Genomic DNA, 21,048 nt, shown 5'->3' on the forward strand with positions numbered 1-21,048 from the left:
TGACGGAATGAAAATTCCACTTTGTTTTCGACAATTTACGGATATTTCATTTATTTTTATGTGAACGATCGAGGACATAATCATGTTTCGTTGTGTACTTCATTTGTGAAAGGTAAGGGTATAAGTTGACAACATACCAGTCCTCAATTATTGCTCAAAGGAGTATGGCAGACGTCCAAAGTCATGTTTTCCTAATTCTTTTGAGCAGTATAGTTGCAGAGAATGGTTCGTCCAGATGAAGCGTAAAGTTACTTCCTCTGGCATGAGTGGTCAAAGTTTTAAACACAGAAAACCATAGGGAGCGCCAGGGTGTCTTGGACGCAGCGTGGATTGCTTACAAGAACACGTTTACTAATAACTAAATGCTGCTATTAGCCGACCACGATGATATTGTTCTCGGACTCCCGTGGCCATTATCGGAAACACGCGGTGACGTTACAGTAAACAAGTACAGTTCTGAGTAAGAAAAATGCATCGCATTGTGAATGGTATCCAGGCAGTTGTGCACATGAAAGCAAGTGGTTAAGCGTGCCCTCGTGAAATACCACGATAAAAACTCACGACAGCCCTGCCGAAGCGCCCTCTCTCCGAGGTGCAATAATATTGTAGCCGACGAATATGAAACTGCACAGTGCCTTTAGATGAAGCTATCAATATGTGTAGGAAACGGGTGTTTCATAGTGTGCACTGTGCGTTGAGATTCTTTTGTCTGGACTTTTTTAAGTGGGCTTAAATTTCAACTTGTTCATATATGGTCATTAAGTATCCCTTCTTCATTCCATGAATACGATGTTGTTTTCGATACTGTATACCGTGTGACTGTTTAAAGCTGAAGGAAACCATCACTTTTAATGCCCCCAATTGTACAGATTTTATAATATTTTTTTTCGAACGGCATTATTGGACACATTATTGTGTCTGTGAATGATGAAACTAGTATTTTTAATGGTGGAATTCCACTTGAAATTACCCTGATTGAAGATGCCCTCTTTACCCAGTGAATAACGCTTCTGAGAAAATAATTTCATTGCGTGATCTTATTTCCCGCAGACATACTTCGTCCAAAGAATGTTCTTTGGTACCTGAAATTATTTATTGTTGATAATTGATTATGTTTCTCATTATTGACCATAACCTTATCTCTCGTAAGTAGTTTCCAGATTACACGTAATGAGCTGGACAGAAATATCAAATCGTGGATTCACCCATAGTTTTAAAAGACTTGGTTTTGGTGGACTGGTAACGTAACGTTATCACAAAACGTTGTTACAGTGACGAAATAGCTGCTGCTCTGAAGTTCTCGAGGCAAACTTATCTTCCTTGATCCGTAAAAATAATTTACTAAATTAATATAAAGCCTTGCTAGGTCACACAGTGCAAGCAACATAAGAAATACTTCCCATCGAAGACACGAGTAGGCTGAAGGCATTAAGCCGTCTCCTTTGGTATTGTTGTGGAAGGCATTAGTGCATGCCTCTTGGTTACTCAGGTATACAGCAGTTCATTTAAATAAACAGGCGAAAGGAATGAAATGGAAATAAAGATATGAGATTCCCTTTAACGTTGCAATTATTATGGGAAACGAAGGACACAAGTGTTTTACATGGGATAGTAAGGTAGTAACACAACGCTTGTCGTGGCCTTGGCACAGTCAAACAAACACATGCTATGTAAATTTCAAAATTGTGTCAGATCCTAAATTTTTGGTGAATGAAATTCCGGCTTGCTAAATCAGATCAAGAAGGAAATGCAGTACGTATACAGAATGGAATCTGTCGCACATTAATCGTAACAGCAAACACCACTTCACTACATATTTGACTTCAGTGCCTAAGAAATTACACTGTTCGAACATGGCTCGTCAATCATATAATCGTAGAATAATATTAGCTTTTGTTCTAGAGCAGACAATGGGAATAGTTGTGAATAATTACGGCTATAACTTCACCAATAACTGATATCATGCCAAAATGATTATCAGTTGCATAAGGCACCACTTCTTGTATGAAATGTGGACTGTTAAGCAGAAAAGACTAAATGCTGTAATAAAGCTGTTACACCATTTGCATCGAGTATTGAAGTTGAATTAAATTTTGTTGCGATACTGCTAATCAGTAAAAATGGTTCAAATGGCTCTGAGCAATATGGGACTTAACTTCTAAGGTCATCAGTCCCCTAGAACTTAGAATTACTTAAACCTAACTAACCTAAGGACAGCACACACATCCATGCCCGAGGCAGGATTCGAACCTGCGACTGTAGCGGTCCCACGGTTCCAGACTGTAGCGCCTAGGACCGCTCGGCCACCCCGGCCGGCGCTAATCAGTAAGACGTCATAATGGCAGATTCCAGTAGAAGATGTAATTATCGTTAGTACGTTCACGCCCACCTGCAAGTTAACAGATTTAAAAACGCATTTTGCCTGCTGAGTTGTGCGATCGGGGTAGACATGACGCCGTGCGATTTTTTCTAGTGCGGATGTGTGAAGGAAAGTATGCTCACCTTTATCTCGTGACGGGAAGAAGTGAAGAACAGAATAATAGACACTATAACTTCTGTAAAAGCAGATATATTGTGTACATTTTATGACTAATTTAGCTATCGTCTAGATGTTATTGCGCTGCTGCTGGTGGACACATGGAAAATTTCTAATAGCATAGGTAAAGAAACTTCCTGGCAGATTAAAACTGTATGCCGGGCCGAGACTCGAACTCGGTACCATTGCCTTTAGCGGGCAAGTGCTCTACCAACTGAGCTACCCAAGCACGACTCACGCCCCGTACTCACAGCTTTACTTCTGCCAGTACCTTGTCTCCTACCTTCCAAACTTTACAGAAGCTCTCCTGCGAACATTGCAGAACTAGCACTCCAGGAAGTTTCATATCAGCGCACACTCCGCTGCAGAGTGAAAATCTCATTCTGGAAACATCCCCCAGGCTGTGGTTAAGCCATATCCTTTCTTTCAGGAGTGCTAGTTCTGCAAGGTTCGCAGGAGAGCTTCTGTAAAGTTTGGAAGATAGGAGACGAGGTACTGACAGAAGTAAAGCTGTGAGTACGGGGTGTGGTCGTGCTTGGGTAGCTCAGTTGGTAGAGCACTTGCCCGCGAAAGGCAAAGGTCCCGAGTTCGAGTCTCGGCCCGGCATACTGTTTTAGTCTGCCAGGAAGTTTCATATCAGCGCACACTCCGCTGCAGGGTGAAAATCTCATTCTGGAAGCATAGGTAAAATTTTAAGGTTTTATGAGTATTTTGCAATTCATCCCATGATGGTAGTATGTTTTTATCAATAAATATGGAGTTTTGAAATCGTGTCATTCTTTTTGATACACCCTGTATTTTAAATGTCCAGTGTGTCATGCATTTACAGTGCCAGTTTCAAATGCACTAGAAAACGATCGAAATACGAAAGCTAGAAGCGGTCGTGGACTACAACAATGAACATATCAGCAGCTGCAGCGGCTATCCATCAGTTTATATATCAGTAGACTGACGGATCTTTTTAAGCGGAATGCGTGTGTACCTGTCGGGACTCAGGTAAAGCATCGTGCTGCGCCGTAAGTGGCAATATTTAGCGGTATAGCTATTCAGGTGGGCTTAACGACGAGTCGAGCGGAGGAGAGAGTGGGTGGGGTGAGGTCTCCCGCTTCGCCTGTCCGCCCACTGGAGCGCAGTTCGCAGCCACGCTCGTGGACGTCGCGCTGTCGCGCCGACCCCGGCGCAGCCAGCCCTCAGCTTTGTGCAGCTGTCCGCCGCAGCACGGTGCATGCGCTTCCCTGCTGCAGCCGACAGCCGACAGCCGACTGCCGATAACGCGTCCCGCTGTGTCCAACGGACGGCGAGCCGCCACACTGCGCTGCTGCAGATAAAAAAGTTGCTCCGGGCGTCTTGCCCGCAGCGTTTATTTGGACTTTGCCACTGAAGAAGCATCAAGAAACGTTACAAAATTAAAAAAAAAATCTCCGATTGTTAAGCCAGCCCGTCTCTGCGCGTTATTAAATATGTACGAGGAACAATCTATAGAGCTTGAATTATCACCTAGAAAAAATGAAACTGCGGCCATGAAACTTGGTGTTAGACTGGTGGTTTGGCGAAAACGGAGCCGTTTATTATAATAACAGCAAACAAAATAGCCTCAGACTGAAAGTATGGTTTTATAACGTTTTTATCCCGTGATCGATTTAGGGTCTTCAGATCTCAAAAAAATGGTTCAAGTGGCTCTGAGCACTATGGGACTTAGCATCTGAGGTCATCAGTCCCCTAGAACTTAGAACTACTTAAACCTAACTAACCTAAGGTCATCACACACATCCATGCCCGAGGCAGGATTCGAACCTGCGACCGTAGCAGCAGCGCGGTTCTGGACTGAAGCGCCTAGAGCCGCTTGGCCACCGCGGCCGGCTCTTCAGGTCTCATTTTCAGACGAGACTGAATACGACGACGAGGTATACATAGTCTGTTAGCCAGCGGCGAGGTGTCGCTTTGTGTGTAGATGCTACTCAATTGATATTCTGCTGTGATCTGAGCTATCAATACTTAACATCGGTTAGATGTGAAGTAAGGTACAACTGAAGATGAGGGATGAAGTCTCGAAAGTGGGCGTAGAATAAAAAAAGTTATAGAATCGTAGATCTTTGGCCCGAGTACGGCCTTAGCAATGAGCTGTGAGGGCGCTGGGGTGCCACATGTGGCTTACAAATTTTGAAAGGGGAAAAACCCTGCTTCTTCAATTCCACTCTGCCTTACGAGTTTTGCAAGGCGAAAAACTCTGCTTCTTCAGTTCTTCTCTGTTCGAAACTGCTCTTGAGTCAGGGTGTACTTTCGTCTGTCTGTTATATGTGGTGGATTATACCGACCTCCGTCAAAAAACAAGATTACCAAGTTTCCATGTTCGCGGTTAAAAGCAAACCGTGTTTAAAATGCCTCTGCATTGTACCAACACAGTGTGGGATGCATGAAAGTGGGCTGCATGACACGTTGAATTGTCCTGCTGGTAGAAGCCTCGTGCCAACGGAAAGCAAGGTACATGGAGAGGAGGGGGTGATTCCCAAGGGTATGTGAATACTTGATTTAATCAATTGTGCCCTCCAGAGATCACCCAATAGGGAATGTCACAAAAGCAGTCCAGGTCGATAACGCTCCCTCCTCTGGTCTCACTCTTCCGACGAAAGGGGCTCGGGCCATGATGACAGGTTGATGAAAGAAATAAACACCGTTTCTTGCCTACCCCTTCTTCACATACCCCGACTATGCCCTTGTCGGCTGACTAGCGCTCTTTTGGCCTGCAGATTTCGTGGAAATGAGGAAATGAGCAATTTCCTGTAGATTTATGTTAGTGATGCAAGGCCTGTAAGAACTGACAACTGCTCCTCTGTGATTCATGTAGAGGACTAGCTACGCAACAGTGTCGTAATCAAGTGTCAACAAGGGAGGACTGAAGTACAGAAATGCCGGGAGCTCCTTTCATGTGAGAGGGAAGCCAAAAACAACTGATTCAGCATTTCGAATACGTACGGAGCAGACAGAACGCATCACACCTAACCTAGTTATGTCATCAAACGTCTCTCAGGATGCAAACTTCACATAAATGAACTCTCTGGCAGTAGAACAGGCTCAGAAAACGAGAGCACATTCGGTCACGTGTGGGAGTCATTACATCATCGCCTGCTACAGAACCTCTACCGTCCTCGAACTCATTCTCATAGTGAGGCATCACACATATCAGGGAAGACCAGCTCTGTTAAGCTGCAGAATGCTCTGGTCAATTCAAGCTGCTTCCAATTTGGAGTCCACTGCTGTAAATCCACAGCCATCTGGTTATGGAGTGAACTTCTGATCTGTAACCCGCAGTCCTGATGGTCACAACGGTGACTGAGGATGGGGACGGGCTGATCTTACGTGGATGAAAAACCGATCTGCCGATCTACAAGTTTCAACTTGGGCATTGGGCGACTGTGTCTCCACTACTGGGGAAGCACAAGTTCTGCCTTACTGGTTGCATACCGGGACCGCCACTAGGTCTGTCTTTCGTGTTGCTATTGAATCTTCCACCTTCAAGCGATCTCGACAAACGACTATAAGGGTATGCAGTGTTCTGCGAAAGAGCCCAAGCGCAGCTTCGCTTATCGAGAGCGCTAAGGCTCCAACAGCCACGCTGAGCTGCGGTGAGGCATGCCCGCCGTGCCCTTCCACGGACAGCGAAACTTGCCACAGACAACGCCAGGACTTGTCCTCAGCAAGTTCCACGCCGGGCACTGATGTACCACTTCACGGCGCTGATGACCTCGATGTTGAGCGCCCACAAACCCCAACACACACACACACACCACTTCACGCTTTCAAGCAATGTGGGAAAAAGCCGGAGAGGGTTCGACAGCCGATCAGTTCCAGTCATTCCAGCAGGAAGGAGCTATACGGCTCGTGTTGTCCGTAGTCTAACCATGCCTAAACGGGCAATACCGCGGTTCGATCGCGTCCGCATTGTGCCAGGAACGGCTCTCAACAAGGGAAGTGTCCAGGCGTCTTGCAGTGAACCAAAATGATGTTGTTCGGACATGGAGTAGATACAGGGGGACAGGAACTGTCGTTGACATACCTCGCTCAGGCCGCCAAAGGGCTACTATTGCAGTGGATTACCGCTACCTACGGATTATGGCTCGGTGGAAACCTGACAGCAACGCCACCATGTTGAATGATGCTTTTCGTGCAGCCACAGGAGGTCGTGTTACAACTCAAACTGTGGCCAATATGCTGCATGATGCGCAATAGGCCGGGAGAACCACGTGCTGACCCCATGCGCCTGCATATCCGGATCGAGTGAAGCCTATCGGCTAAGGGTGGCACGCTCGTTGGGGCTTCCCAAGGCCTGTTCGGTCGGAACGTGTTTTCTTTAAGGCTCTATAAAACTTTGCAATTCGACGCTTACGAATATCTAACTAGGCTGCAACTGTGCTTCACATTCTCAGCCAAGTGCGGAGATATAAGATTTTACCTTTCGTGCTTCATATGTACTACACACTGTATCCTTGGCTATCCAAGGCACAAAGCAAAAATTTCATTGAAGTATCATAAGCAGAATTCATATTTCACATTCAGTTCTGGATGTTTCTCTTTGAAAAGGTGATACATTTGTTTAACATGTAATCTATCATCCAAATGTTTAATCTCAGAACCAGAATAATGGGTAGATTTTGCTGTAAATGGTTCAGTGTGATTATGTATAAACTGCAGAACTTGTAGTGGGTTTTATCGGTTACTTGGGTGAAACCCAAGTTTATCCTTTAGTCTTTCCCCTCTAACCAGTGGATTGTTAATGTGGTATGTTCTCTTTTGAGACACTGCATAAAGACTCAAAAATGTTCGTTAACATAGCCTGTACGTCGACATTCGCAATTGCAAGAAACACATGATATTTGAATGCAGGTTGTCTTGTCTTTTTCTCCCCATTGAGGTCTGTTTTACGTGGTCCACGATGTTTCATCTTGCTTGCTTCTATTAGACGCTGGAAATGAAGATCTTGTTCGTTTTTAGTGTAAGTCATGAAATACTGTAAGAACTTGATTCGGTCACACTCACTGATACAGAGGAAACATTCCTTTCGGCACCTATCAAAATACGCGGAAAAGAGACAGTAATTGGAGCTTAACACTACCTCCACACTTAACAATATTGCTTCTACCGTACTGTGATGCTTTCCGTGCCCATAATCAATCTTACAATAAATCTTCATAGAACCAGTTACCGATAACATTCTCCAGTTCTTTTCCCTCTGGCTGTGATATATTCTGTACCTTTTACTCCAGCCATCTTAACATTATTTCTGCCGTAATTATCGACATTTACGCTTCGTTTCTTGCCGTTGTACAAACAAACATTCATTCGTTACGTCACAGAAGAACAACACTGCTTGTTACCGACGTAATCAGTTTCATTACTAAATGGAACTAAGTCAGTGACTTAGTTCTCTGTAACACTGAACGTTCAAAACAGCTATCAGTTTTACGATACAACGAACTGCCAGACGTAGTTTCTTGTAATAAAAAATGGTTCAAATGGCTCTGAGCACTATGGGACTTAACTGCTGAGGTCATCAGTCCCCTAGAACTTAGAACTACCTAAACGTAACTAACCTAAGGACATCACACGCATCCATGCCCGAGGCAGGATTCGAACTTGCGACCGTAGCGGTACCGCGGTTCCAGACTGTAGCGCCTAGAACTGCTCGGCCATCCCGGCCGGCTAGTTTCTTGTACCATGATTCGATGCGTCTACATTCGTACACTGCATATTCATCGGACTCTCAATTTTGATGAAAACTGACTTAGTGCCTTTTAACAATCACTGAGTAATATTTATGTTTAGTTTGGGACTAGTTTCGGGCTGGAGCTCCTTTGTATTGTTATCATTTCTGCCTTCAGTGAATCCTTCAGGCTGGAATCCAGCATCATCACTGGTCACAGTTCTAATTCTTTCAGTGGCAGCAAAAGCTTTTTGATGGCGTTGAGCCACACCATGCAATACTTTTAAAAAGAGTAAACCGCCATTTGACTGTGTAGTATTGTAATTATTATAATGCGGCCACCGTCAATGTAATACTCGTATTTATAATACGAAGCGGTGCACAAATCAGAATAGTTTCATGCAATCTGACTCCAGCCTCGAAAGCCTGGGAATGCGCGAGAGCTGGTGTGGCGCAGTCGCTGGCTGGCCGGGCCAACAGGTAACTTCCCCGTGGAGTCGCCGTGACCTAGTGAACACGCCACGCGCGCCGGCCTTAAAGGCGATGTCACGTGGCCTCACGCACAGCCCCTTATCGGGGCAGCACGCGGGGAGGCGAAATCCTCCAATAAACTGTTCAATAAACGCTTTTCACCACCCGAATTACTCTCATACCGTGTGAGGTCTGAAACGAGCCCTCTTTTTCAATATTTTAGAGGTAGACGTGTATAATGGAGTTCAGTAGACTAGGTACCTCTTGAATCGTGAACCAGATAACGCGGCCTCTGTACAGTCTATTAATATGCGTCGAAGTATCATTCTTCCGTAACATTTCAAGAGCATCTATTCTCCTCTTGTCTATACTATTATAGTCTACGTCTCACTTCCGTAGAATATTAATTCCAAAAACTTCTGCATATATCTGATGTCAACAAATGTCTTTCTCAGATTCGCTACTTTTGCTATTCCCAGGCTGCATTTCATATCCTTTCTACTTCAGCCATGGTCATTAATTTTGCAGCCCAAATAACCAAATTCATTTGTAACCTGCAGTGCCTCATTTGCTAATCCAGTTTCCTCAGCCTCACCTGCTTTAATTAGAATAACACTCCATTGCTGTTGTTATTGATCATTTACTTTTCAGTATGCTATCCATCCTCGTCAAAAAAATCATCAAAATTTTGGCCTTTTCAAAAGAGTAAACCTACATTTGACTGTGTATTATTATATTAATCTTTGGTACTATCTAGATTTCGGCTTTTATGCTAATATCAAGTACAATGCTAAAAGTCGTTAGATCATTATTAAGTCATGTCAATTAACAGCCAAAATATGCATAGTACAAAAGATATGCCGGCCGCTGTGGCCAAGCGGTTCTAGGCGCTTCAGTCCGGAACCGCGCTGCTGCTACGGTCGCAGGTTCGATCCTGCCTCGGGCATGGATGTGTGTGATGTCCTTAGGTTAGTTAGGTTTAAGTAGTTCTAAGTTCTAGGGGACTGATGACCTCAGATGTTAAGTCCCATAGTGCTCAGAGCCATTTTAAGCATAATAATCCTAAGAATTGAGGTCGGAGGAACGGGCAGGACATGGAACTGCTCCATACGTCACGGTAGATACTAGCCAGTGCATATCGAACACTGAGACTGAAAAGTGCTGGAGCTCCACATGCATAAATCATATTTTTCTTCTTCTTTGCAGGGGAGTATCTTCTAGTAGGACTTGAAAAATGGTTCAGATGGCTCTGAGCACCATGGGACTTAACATCTGAGGTCATCTGTCCCGTAGAACTTAGATTTACTTAAACCTAACTAACCTAAGGACATCACACATATCCATGCCCGAGGCAGGATTCGAACCTGCGACCGTGGCAGTCGCGCGGTTCTGGACTGGAGCGCCTAAAGCCGCTCGGCCACCAGGGCCGGCTAGGACTTGGAGGATGTTCTGAATAAAGCCCACAAAAGTCAGCATGTTTCCGATGCAACAAAACGCCATCTAAAAGATAATGAGTGAAACGGATGCATAGATAAATGAAGTTGTAGGACTCTGTCTGGATAGCTGTTGAGCGTAGAATTTCATTAATGAGTAGGAAACGAAGGATTTCCGTGCGTATGTGTGTATGAACTTTTCTCTCATTTTGATGTAACGAATCGCCCTTTAAGTTTTTCTAAGTATGTTTAGGACACCCTGTATAGGAATCGGTGGCGTGCGCAACTCGTGGTCGTGCGGTAGCGTTCTCGCTTCCCACGCCCGGGTTCCCGGGTTCGATTCCCGGCGGGGTCAGGGATTTTCTCTGACTCGTGATGACTGGGTGTTGTGTGCTGTCCTTAGGTTGGTTAGGTTTAAGTAGTTCTACGTTCTAGGGGACTGATGACCATAGATGTTAAGTCCCATAGTGCTCAGAGCCCGAGCCCTCGGTGGCGTGCACTGCACAGTGTCCGCCCCACGAGTTTAACAGCGGCCCGGGCGATTGTTTACGCATCAGGCAACTCGCGTCAACCGTCCACCGCCGCCCTATGCGACGGGGACTGCTGCCTCTCTCGAAATATTGCTTCAAAGTTGGTTGCCAAGCTGCAATGAGGAAAAAAACCCTTATCTCATATAACAAGGTCCGTAGGTACTAGTATCTCGACTGATTTCTTACAATGCTATTTCAGAAATTATTAGTTGGGTAGTGGTTTCGAAATCGAACATATGCTTTTCTGCAACGATGTGCACTGCCAGTGCAAATTTATTTTCCTGCCCAGGTCTCACGTTGCATATATGTTCCGTGCAACGTAGAGAGAGACACAGTTCTACGTGCATGCGATGTAAGATTTTCCACATATTCAGGTGTGTGATGAACCAAAGTGTAAGAAGGATCCTCAGTTTTGCATTTAGGAATTTGAGCATGATAGCCTTTTTTAGACGGAGCTCGGTCGGTTCTTGAGAAAGTGCCAGCAAAGTATGGCAAGAACACAGTATTCTATTTATCCTCTTCTCCTTCTTTGCTCTTATCACTCGGCCTATACGCCCCCAGCGCCTTCTTAATTTCATCATTTCTGTAGCCGTTGCAAGCAAAATTTTTTAGGAGGTTCAGTTCCATCGTTAAGTTGGTGTCATCACAAATGGCCTTCGTCTTCTGCACCAGCATCGTCAGGAGTATAGCAGTTCTGAAGAGTGGCAGCTAGTCGCTGCAGATAAAAGTCGTAGTGGAGGGGTTGCCTTGTACACCCCATGTTCCAGAGAGCCGTGAAGTTTCTTCTGGACCTGAGAATCTAGAAACGGAAGGCACGTGATCTCCTCAACCTCCTCGGTGAATTTAGTTTCTATGCGATTTTAAAAAAAATATCCTCCGCAATTCTCAAAGGTGCCTGTCCGTTAGTACATGAGATTTTCCTGGCCTTCCTTTATCTGCGATCTTCCTTCGCGTTTTCACTTCACGGGCACATCACCAACAGTCCACTTGAGTAGATTTAAAGGGATTGGAACTTCCCTGACGGACATGTCACTCGGGTAACATCCATTGTCTAGTCCACATTCGAAGTCACTAAGCTCCCCCGATCGACTCATTCTCCTATCGCTACTTCTCCGCTGACAGCGTAACACGCCTTGCCTCCATTTATACTGGTGCGTCCGCCTCTTGGAATGTGGATAGTTCCGCATTAGGGAGTAGTGGTGACTGGATACAAAATGTTCAAATGTGTGTGAAATCTTATGTGACTTAAGTCCCTAGCTTACACACTACTTAACCTAAATTATCCTAAGGACAAACACACACACCCATGCCCGAGGGAGTACTCGAATCTACGCCGGGACCGGCCGCACAGTGACTGGATACATTTCATCATTTAAGTAGTGAAGGAATGACTATAACGTTGACGGTTCGTGACGTCGTTCCAGAGAGAGGGAAGATCTTATTGCAATCGTACGTGAATCAGGACGAAATAGAGAGCTACTATAAATGATTCATTCGTTTTCAAATTTCTGTATTTTCCGGTGTGCATAGATCGTTGGTGCGTGAACAGAACCAGACGAGTTTGCATTGTGCCCACCAGCTATTACGAGTGCAATGCCTTGACAAAATAATGACAAAGAAAAAAAAGAACTTTAATGTGTCGGAATGTTGAGATGTTTATCTGTTACAACAAAGCAGCATGCATTCAGAAGGAATTAGGGAAAAGAATGGTTCAAATGGCTCTAAGCACGATGGGACTTAACATCTGAGGTCATCACTCCCCTAGACATAGAACTGCTTAAACCTAACTAACCTAAGGACATCACACACATCCATGCCCGAGGCTGGATTCGAATCTGCTACTGCAGCAGCCGCGTGGTTCCGGATTGAAGCGCCTAGAACCGCTCGACCACAGCGGTCGGCGGGAAAAGAATGACCGTGTAAACAGACCACTGTACGATGGTATCGACAATTTAGTGACACTGGTTGTCTCTGTAATCAGATAAGTACCGATCGAATAAATGTGCCAGATGTAAACGTCAAAAGGGTAGGGGAAAAGTTTCTTAGGCAGACCAAAACAATCAACGGTCTGCGCAAGCCAGGAACTTGAAATACCGCAGATACCAGATAGTTTACTCTATCTGGTACATTTTTCGACTGCTGTTACACTTCAGACCTTACCATCTGCAGATTGTGCACCAATTACAACCGAAAGGTTACGGCCGGCGCCTTAAATTTTGCATCAGAAAGCAGGAAACACTTTAGGATGACATTCTGCCGCCTAGCTGATATTCAGCGAGGAAGCAACCTTCTGTTCATCTGGATAGGTTTCATGAATCCCTCCCCTGTGGCAACCTTTTCATCTCAGAGTAGCGATTGCATACTATAGCCTCAATTATTTGCTGGATGCATTCCAATCTCTGTCTTGCCCAAAAGTTTTTACCCTCTGCAGCTCTCTCTAGTGCCGTGGAAGTTATTCCCTGATGTTTCAACAGACGTTCTATCATCCTTTCCCTTCTTCTTGTCAGCCTTTTCGACATATTCCTTTCCTCGTCTGTTCTGCGGAGAACCTCCTCGCTTCTCACCCTATTAGTCCACCAAATTTTCAACATTGATCTATAGCGTTACATTCTCTTCTGTTCCGGTTTTCCCACAATACATGTTACACTACTACACAATGCTGTGCTCCAAACGTACATTCTCAGAAATTTCTTCCCCTTAATAAAACGTTTGTTTGGTAGTCGCCTCAGTGTGACTGTGTGGGCGCAGAAAATCCTCACAAAATTTTGGCGCACGAACGAGATTCACCGAAGGGTAACGTTTCTGTGCATTGTCACTGACGAAGCTGTATGCGCTGTTTTTCTTCTACGAGAAGGCTTTGAGGGTACCTCTTGCCTTAATATGTTGTAGCTGTGGTTGTTTCCATAACTGACTGCTGATTCCCAGAATTTAATCTTTCAACAGGAAGGGGGGATCCCCTCATTGGAGCGTCGGATGTTCGTCGCTACCTAAACGACGACCTTCTGCATCGTTGGATTTGACGTAATGGTGAAGATGGCTCTGTTACCTTGCCCTACCTCCTCCCCTTCCCCCCCCCCCCCCCCCCACCACCACCAGGTCGCTCGTGTCTGCGTACCACCACTGCCTAGGGCTCAGAGAACGCATCAGTCGTGCTGTGATAACAACTGACAGAAAGTTGCTCATAAGGCATGAAAATAAAGCAGACTGCCGCTTGGACGTGTATATTGTGACGATAGGGGCAGTTACAGACCATTAGTAGAGATCAAAATGCAAATTTGCTGAGTTTATGGTTCTACTAAAGCATCACTCATACAAGTTGCAGTCACATTATTGTCACCACCGCCTATGTTCGACGTCAACGTGCAATAACCACTTACGGCAGCATGTGGAAACACTACCTGTAGGGGATATACAAAGCGTATCGGGCGGACACGGAAAAGTACGGCCGTTGTCATAATACGAAAACGGAGTGATTTATCTGATGTACAAAAGTGCATGATCATTGGCTTTCGGCCAAGGGTAGAGGCATTTACCAAACGGCTAAGTTTGCAAACTTTTCGCGTATCGACGTGGTTAAAGTACACCGTGCATGGCAAAATGGCGCTATCCAAAACCGGCAACTGCAAAGCACCACGGGACGTAGATGACAAAGGTGAACGAGGGCTAAGCGAACGTGTACTGACGAATAGACGAGCAACTATTGAACAACTGACCGCCCACATGAACCAAGGGGCTGCCGATAGCGTCTCCTCAACTACCGTTCAGCGAATATTGCTGCATATGGGCTCCACCATAAACGCCTGGTTCATGCACCCATGCTGACAGTTTTCCACTGGCGACGAAGGCTCGAATTTGCCCTTCAATACGCGACAGGACGTCCACTGAGTGGCAGCAAATGGCCTTTTCATGCTCCATCAGCCAAAGGGCCGTTAGTATGTGCAGCCCTGCAGCAATCTTGAAAGGGTTAGGTCGGAGGAGGGAGTTTATGGTAAGGAGAATATTTTATGTGGCATTTCCTGTGGGTGATCTCCTCATTCTGAATGGCACAAAGGATGACCACAAATATGCTCCTATCCTTGGAGACCATGTATTCCCCCTCGTGCAGTTTGCTTTTCCTCGGCATGAGGCATATATCAGTAGAGCGGTTCAATGTGTCTGAGACCTGGTAGTCAAGGGAAGGCAGGATTCGATTATGATTGTGGGCGGGGCCGTAATCAGTTACTACTGGTTGCCCCTTTTACAGTTACACACGATTTATTTTAAACCAGTAATTCCAGACTCAACAATAAAAAAATCACACGTTACTAATGAAGGAATAAATAAGTGTTTTCTGCGAGTTAAAATTTAGCAAATCACCATTAAATACAGACACAGCAGATGATGTTTTAAAAGCAAGCCAATGCGATATGGGCAGAAGGCCTTACACGCCAGAAATGGCAATAAATTAAGAATTCTTTAAAACTCGCTGCAATTTACAAATTACAGGTATTAAAATAGTAAAGGCAAGTCGCCACAAACACAGCAAAAGGCATCAGACGCCAGGAATGGCAGTAAATAAGATTTTAGAGGCTTACTGCGTAAATAAAAATACCAAATTAGAATTTTAAGGCACGTGACCACAATCACGGCTGAAGGCCTTACACTCCAAATTTAGAAACCTGCTGTAAAACAGCAAATACAATAGCAATGGTTAATTAAAACAAGAAGCAACTGATCACGAAACAGGTGAAATAAGATGATGGTTAATTTGTAACACAACCCTTAACATTCATTGAACACTACACTGCTAGATTTATTCCAGAAGGTGACCAGAACTATGAACTAGACATATGTAGCCTTTAATGTAGGCATTAGAATGTATTGTAAGGACTAGTAGATAAGTTCCTTAAAGGGTACTGAGGCAGATTATACGCGCAGAAGGCGTGGACTGAAGGAGCATTACACTGCTCTACTGCACATCGGACCTCCTTTTAGAACACACATGTCTTACAAGAACCAAGGGACCACAGACTATGCTCCAGGAGTCGACCTGTGTGAAGGTCCGGAAACAAACACTTCTTGGAGCGATGAGATAGGCAGCCGAGAGTTGCATTCACTTCACAAGACTCAGACTAGTGGCAGTCTAACGAATGACTAATCACAATCTTGCTGAAGCTACCTGACGTCCGATAAACTAAATGCACCGATGGAACAATACGCCAAAGCCGAAACCGGCGGTCTGCACAACGTCCCCAGAATACTGTGCTTGGAACGCTCGGAAAGAGAAAGGAACTACCATCAGAGTAGAAGAATCACCAACCGACCCCCATGGCAGGTAACTGGGGCGTCAGCGGCCACCAGGCAAGAAAAATTACCGGTGGTTGAACTTAAAAAACTGTAACAAGCTGAACGGAGTAAATAGTAATAAGAAGTGGAGGAAAGCTAATCAGATCCGCCTTCCCCAAGCACTCCACTCGCTGCTCTTCGCCTCGGCGACACTACGAGCAGCAACACGAACCCAAGTTACTGGAGAATCGCGAGATATCACAGTGGTGGAGGTTTCTGTACTTGGATTGAAATGCACTCATCTTAAAGCCTTTTGGATCCGGTTTACGACGAGGTCGTGCACCCTCGTGACCACAGCCCTTCTATCCGGGAGTCCCTGTGTGCCGCCAGCGGTCCCAGTGTGTACTGGCACTGCGCGGACCTGGCTCCTCCTGAGTCCCCAACCGAAGTGGCACACTCACATGACCAGGAAAAACAACGACGTCGCCCCAAAGATAGGGCAACAGTTACTACATATCGATAACCACTTCTGCTGGCAGTAGAGGACAGGACACGCTTGCGAAACCGAGTGGTGCCACTCAGCTCGAGAAGAAGACAAACAACGGCAACCAGGCCAACTAAACGATACCGTCTGGCCTCGAACAGAGGGCGGAAACCTAGAGTCAGCACCAACGCAAGCCGCAGCACGGCTCAGTGTCACACAGCTCGCAATGTGCGTGCGTGATCCAAAGAACACCAGGATGAGTTTACCATATTCCCCTGCCACAAAGCTCCCCAGACTTAAGCCACCTCGATTGGGCTATTCGTACCATGGATCCTCAACCGAGAAACCTAGGTCAGTTGGAATCTGAATGGCTCCACATTCCTGTCGATATCTTCCAGAACGTTACTGACTCTCTTTCTGTGCATATTTACTGGAAAAGGAGGTTATTCAGGCTTTTGACACAACAATATGACTCGACGTTTTATTTGTTCATGTAAGACTTTGGAAAATAAAAAATTTGGTAACGAATGAATCATTTACCGCAGCCTTGTAGTTCCTGGTAGCATCATGGAAACCGGTGACCCACAATCGCCGGCCCCGCCCTTGCGCTGTGCGCCGCCTTGCCCCCTGGGCAGAGACGTCGCCACAGTTAGCGCGCCCATGTGCCAGATCACGACCCGGCTCTGTTTACCTGGCGCGCGCGGAGAGCCGAGCTGTTTACCCAAGGCCCGGTGGCTGCAGGCTACTCCCTGCAGCCGCACGACAGCGGCGGCGGCGGCGGCGGCGGGGAAGACGACGCGAAAAAGGAGCAGGCGGAGCGAGCGGCGTGGGTGGCTACGAATGGGGTCGCTGGGGATAGGGCCGCAGCGGCAGCGCGGCGCCGACGTTACAGCATCCCGCCGGCGCCGAGCCGGCGGAATAAAGAGATCACCTAAGGTGGGGGAGCAACTACCGCTCCGTAGTTCGGTAGCCGGTGAAGTTCGGGAGCGGTGATAAAGTACAATTTTGCTGGCTGCTCGCCCAGCGACCTAGTTCTATATACCGCAACAGAGGAATGAAGGATCGTTGTTCAACCTCGTAGATATTATGCTTTTCGTGAAATGTGTAGGATACAACTATTGCCATTTATAGACTCCTTAGAGCAGAAACTTAATAAAGAAAAAGTTATTTGTTTTGTGTATAAAAGCTTACACTGACGGAGAAACATAGCAGTACCAAAAATAATTAATGTAGAGTAATGAAATTTCGGGAAAATATTTGTCTAGGTGACGTATATAGGTGATTAACATTGCAAGATCATGAGCAAGAGATAAACCATTACAAATGTTAAATGCTGGTCCAGTAATAATCATTGTAACCGCCAGAATGTTGCATACAAGTGTGTAAACGTGTATGCGTTGTGCTATACAGGTGCCAGGCGTCAGTATGGTATGTAGGATGGTGTTCCATACCTGTTGAACTTGATCGGTAAATACAGGGACGGTTAATGCTGTTAGTGGGTGACGTTGGATTGTTGTCCGGTGATATCCGTTATGTGCTCGATTGGAGACAGATATGGTAATCGAGCAGGACAAGACAACATGTCAACATTCTGCAGAACATGTCGCTTTACTACAACGCCACGTGGGCGAGTGTTATGCTGTTGGAAAACAACACCTAGAACGCTCTTCATGAATGGCAGCCCATCAGTTCCAATGACCAGACTGATGCACAATTTTGCAGCCAGGGTGTGTGGGAAAACCAAGGGAGGGCTCCAGCTTTCATACTAATTCACACCCCAGACCATAATTCCAGGGTCTCTAGCATGCAGACAGATTGGTTGCAGGCCCTCAACTTGCATTTTTCTAACCAACTCACGGCCATCACTGGCGCAGAGGGCAAACCAGCTTCGATGAGAAAACACAACAGACCTCCACCCTGCCTCTCACATGACATCACTGGTCACAAATGGTGGTGGTTTGTGGTCAGTGGAAAGCACGCTACAGGGTGTTTGGCTTTGAGCTGTCCTTGAGGTAACCGACTTGTAACAGTTCGATGTGTCACTGGGGTACCAGCTGCTGCTCCGATTGCTGCTGCAGATGCAGTACGATGCGCCAGAGCCGCATGCCGAACGCAATGGTCTTACCATCCGGTAGTGCTAGGTGGTTGCAGGGAGCCCGGTCTTCTTGCGACCGTACGTTCTCGTGACCACCTCTGCCAACAACTGCGCACAATGACTACATTACTGCCAACTCTTCATGCAGTATCGCAGAGGGAACATCCAGCGCCTCGTACCCCATTAAACGACCTCATTCAGGTGTTGATAATGCCGTCTTTGTCGCCTTAAAGGCATGCTTGACTAACATATCCTTACATTGGAGCTACTAGCGCCATTTTTATGCTACTGGTGCGAAATTAGAATAGACATCATCTTTCAGATGTAGAAACACGCCCACCAACTTTCGTTAATGTCGCACAACTCCTCCTTTGTGTTGCGTTTCTTTCCCGTCAGTGTATTTCGTCTGATGTCTGTCGGTTTCAGTACCAACTGCCGTCGTCATCCATCTATGGCGCACCTAAGTAGGTAAGTGTCACTGGACAGACGTGATGCTTTATTATCTAAGCAAACGTGTGATGTACACATCTGCTTGGCCAAGAGAACTTCTGTGCGCCAGCGGATGGCCTTTCATTTTGCCTTTTCACTGCTGCACTAGTCGCTTAGTCGAATCGTGCAACATGCAGAGTTGTTGGGCTTTCGGATGTGACAGTTGCTCATGGGAACTTGAAATACTTCCAGTCAGCCACGTCTTACCGTAACACGGAAAGATCGCCATATTTGTTGGATCCACCAGAAGTTGGTAATGTGGAATAATTGGATGCTTAGACAGAAAGCAGCACGCCAAATATGAGTGGCAGAATAACTTTACGTAACTTGAACAACAAATCTGAGAAAATGTCCGTTAATCAGAGTCTGACAGTCATACATAAAATCACATACAGCTACTATAAACTGCTGAGGCTTCGGATAACTCGCTCGCAGACTGATAGGCGAGTGGTCGGCCTCATTGGAGCTTTTCTTGTAGCGGCCCAGTGTGGCTTCAAGACGACCGTGAATTGGCGAGTTCTTATCATGGTTTACTGCCAGACTCGGGATGCGTTCTACCTAGTGTGCTATCGAAACCGTACGACACCGCAATGCTTTACACAAAGCACATCGTAACCCATTTACATCTTAACCTCCCTTCGAGAACAAGTACTGAACTCTCAACAGTCTGTGTCATCCCGCACCATCGGTCGGAGACTAGCAACATCTGGACTAGAAACCTGTCTAGGAAACCCGGGTTTCGGCCTTTTATGCCATTTTAAAATGGGTGAAGTTTCATTTCATTTCTTCCTCCCCTTCTGGGCGTTTCACATTTTTGTCATGTAGTGTACTTCAAGATATTTGAAAACTTCTGCACAACCGAAACTTTGCAGCAGTGACAAAAATGAAATGAGAGGTTGCAGTAATCAAAATTACGATAGTCCGTAAGTCATATAATGGTCATTCATAAAATTTATCTTGGCTGTGGATACTGTTGCGACTAAAATTTTGGGTGTGATTGTTAAACAGTTCTGTAGGTAAGGAAGACAAGACTAAAAGGTTGGTACTGGGAGAAAAGCTTTCCTCAACAAAACATTATTCGAAAGGTTGAATGGTAAAATTGAAATTTTTAATGGTGGCTACAGCCACACTATGTGGCCTGACTTGATACGGAATCATCCGTGCGACGGAGCTCTGCGTACACGGGAATAATGAGCTAGTAAGCGGCTGTAAAAGACCAGACGCAGATGAAATAAATATACGTATTTACTATCCTTCTTTTGGACCCGGACTTTGGATTGGCTCTGGTGAGATTAGGAAATACATATTTTTTTATTGTTGTGTCTTAACTTTTAAATTATAGCATATTATTACTGCACAATCTAACACTACATATTTACTCTTGACATCCAGTATCTTTCTTAATTTTTTTTCACCTTCGTACACACGATGCATCTGTGCTGTTGTTTTTACTATGTTTTAGGATTGTAAATTGAACTTTTAAGCTGATGTTGTATTAACAAAAATGAATGGTGCATTTAACGAAAATTTATGACTCTTTTCCTTTTTCCTTTGCAATGTGTCTGAAATTTATCTTGCAAAAAATACAATGTCGCCATTTAACCATTTTTTGCGACTTTAAGTTTGTGTATAATGTGGGTGTTCATCATATAACAGACCACCGTCGTACGAGCACACACGCGTTGGTGCCATACGTTGTACCTTGTGATGGCGGAACGCTTACGTTAGTCTGACATAATTATGATGGGTCTCGTAGCGCTAGCACGGTCTGACGGTCTCATTGCTCGTTTACAAAGACGGTCTCTTGTTTAAAGGGTGAAAGGGACAGTTAATGAGCGGAATAGTGATATCTTAATGAGAATCAGAGTAAATAGGACGACATATGTAGAACTGGAAGAAGCGATATCGGCGAAACATAGAACGTACAGGCTAAACTTAAAATCTGTAAAAAAAACCTGGAGGTTGTTGCACGAAGAAGGTTCACTGGTACAAAAATATCAGTACACTATAGAAAAAGTTGCCCCTGGGGGCGGGGTGGGTGGGGGAG

General features: G+C 45.4%; 1 protein-coding gene and 1 non-coding gene across 2 annotated transcripts in view; both read left to right on the forward strand.

Annotated features, from left to right (window-relative positions):
• LOC126175190 (uncharacterized) overlaps window positions 1–21,048 on the forward strand; it is a 382,493-nt gene that overhangs the window by 265,081 nt on the left and 96,364 nt on the right. The window lies entirely within an intron of this gene.
• Window positions 3,069–3,143, forward strand: Trnas-cga (transfer RNA serine (anticodon CGA)). The gene has a single exon. It is a non-coding gene; the product is annotated as a tRNA-Ser (tRNA).

Source organism: Schistocerca cancellata, chromosome 3 (genome assembly GCF_023864275.1).
Source record: "Schistocerca cancellata isolate TAMUIC-IGC-003103 chromosome 3, iqSchCanc2.1, whole genome shotgun sequence".
Lineage (NCBI taxonomy): Eukaryota > Metazoa > Arthropoda > Insecta > Orthoptera > Acrididae > Schistocerca > Schistocerca cancellata.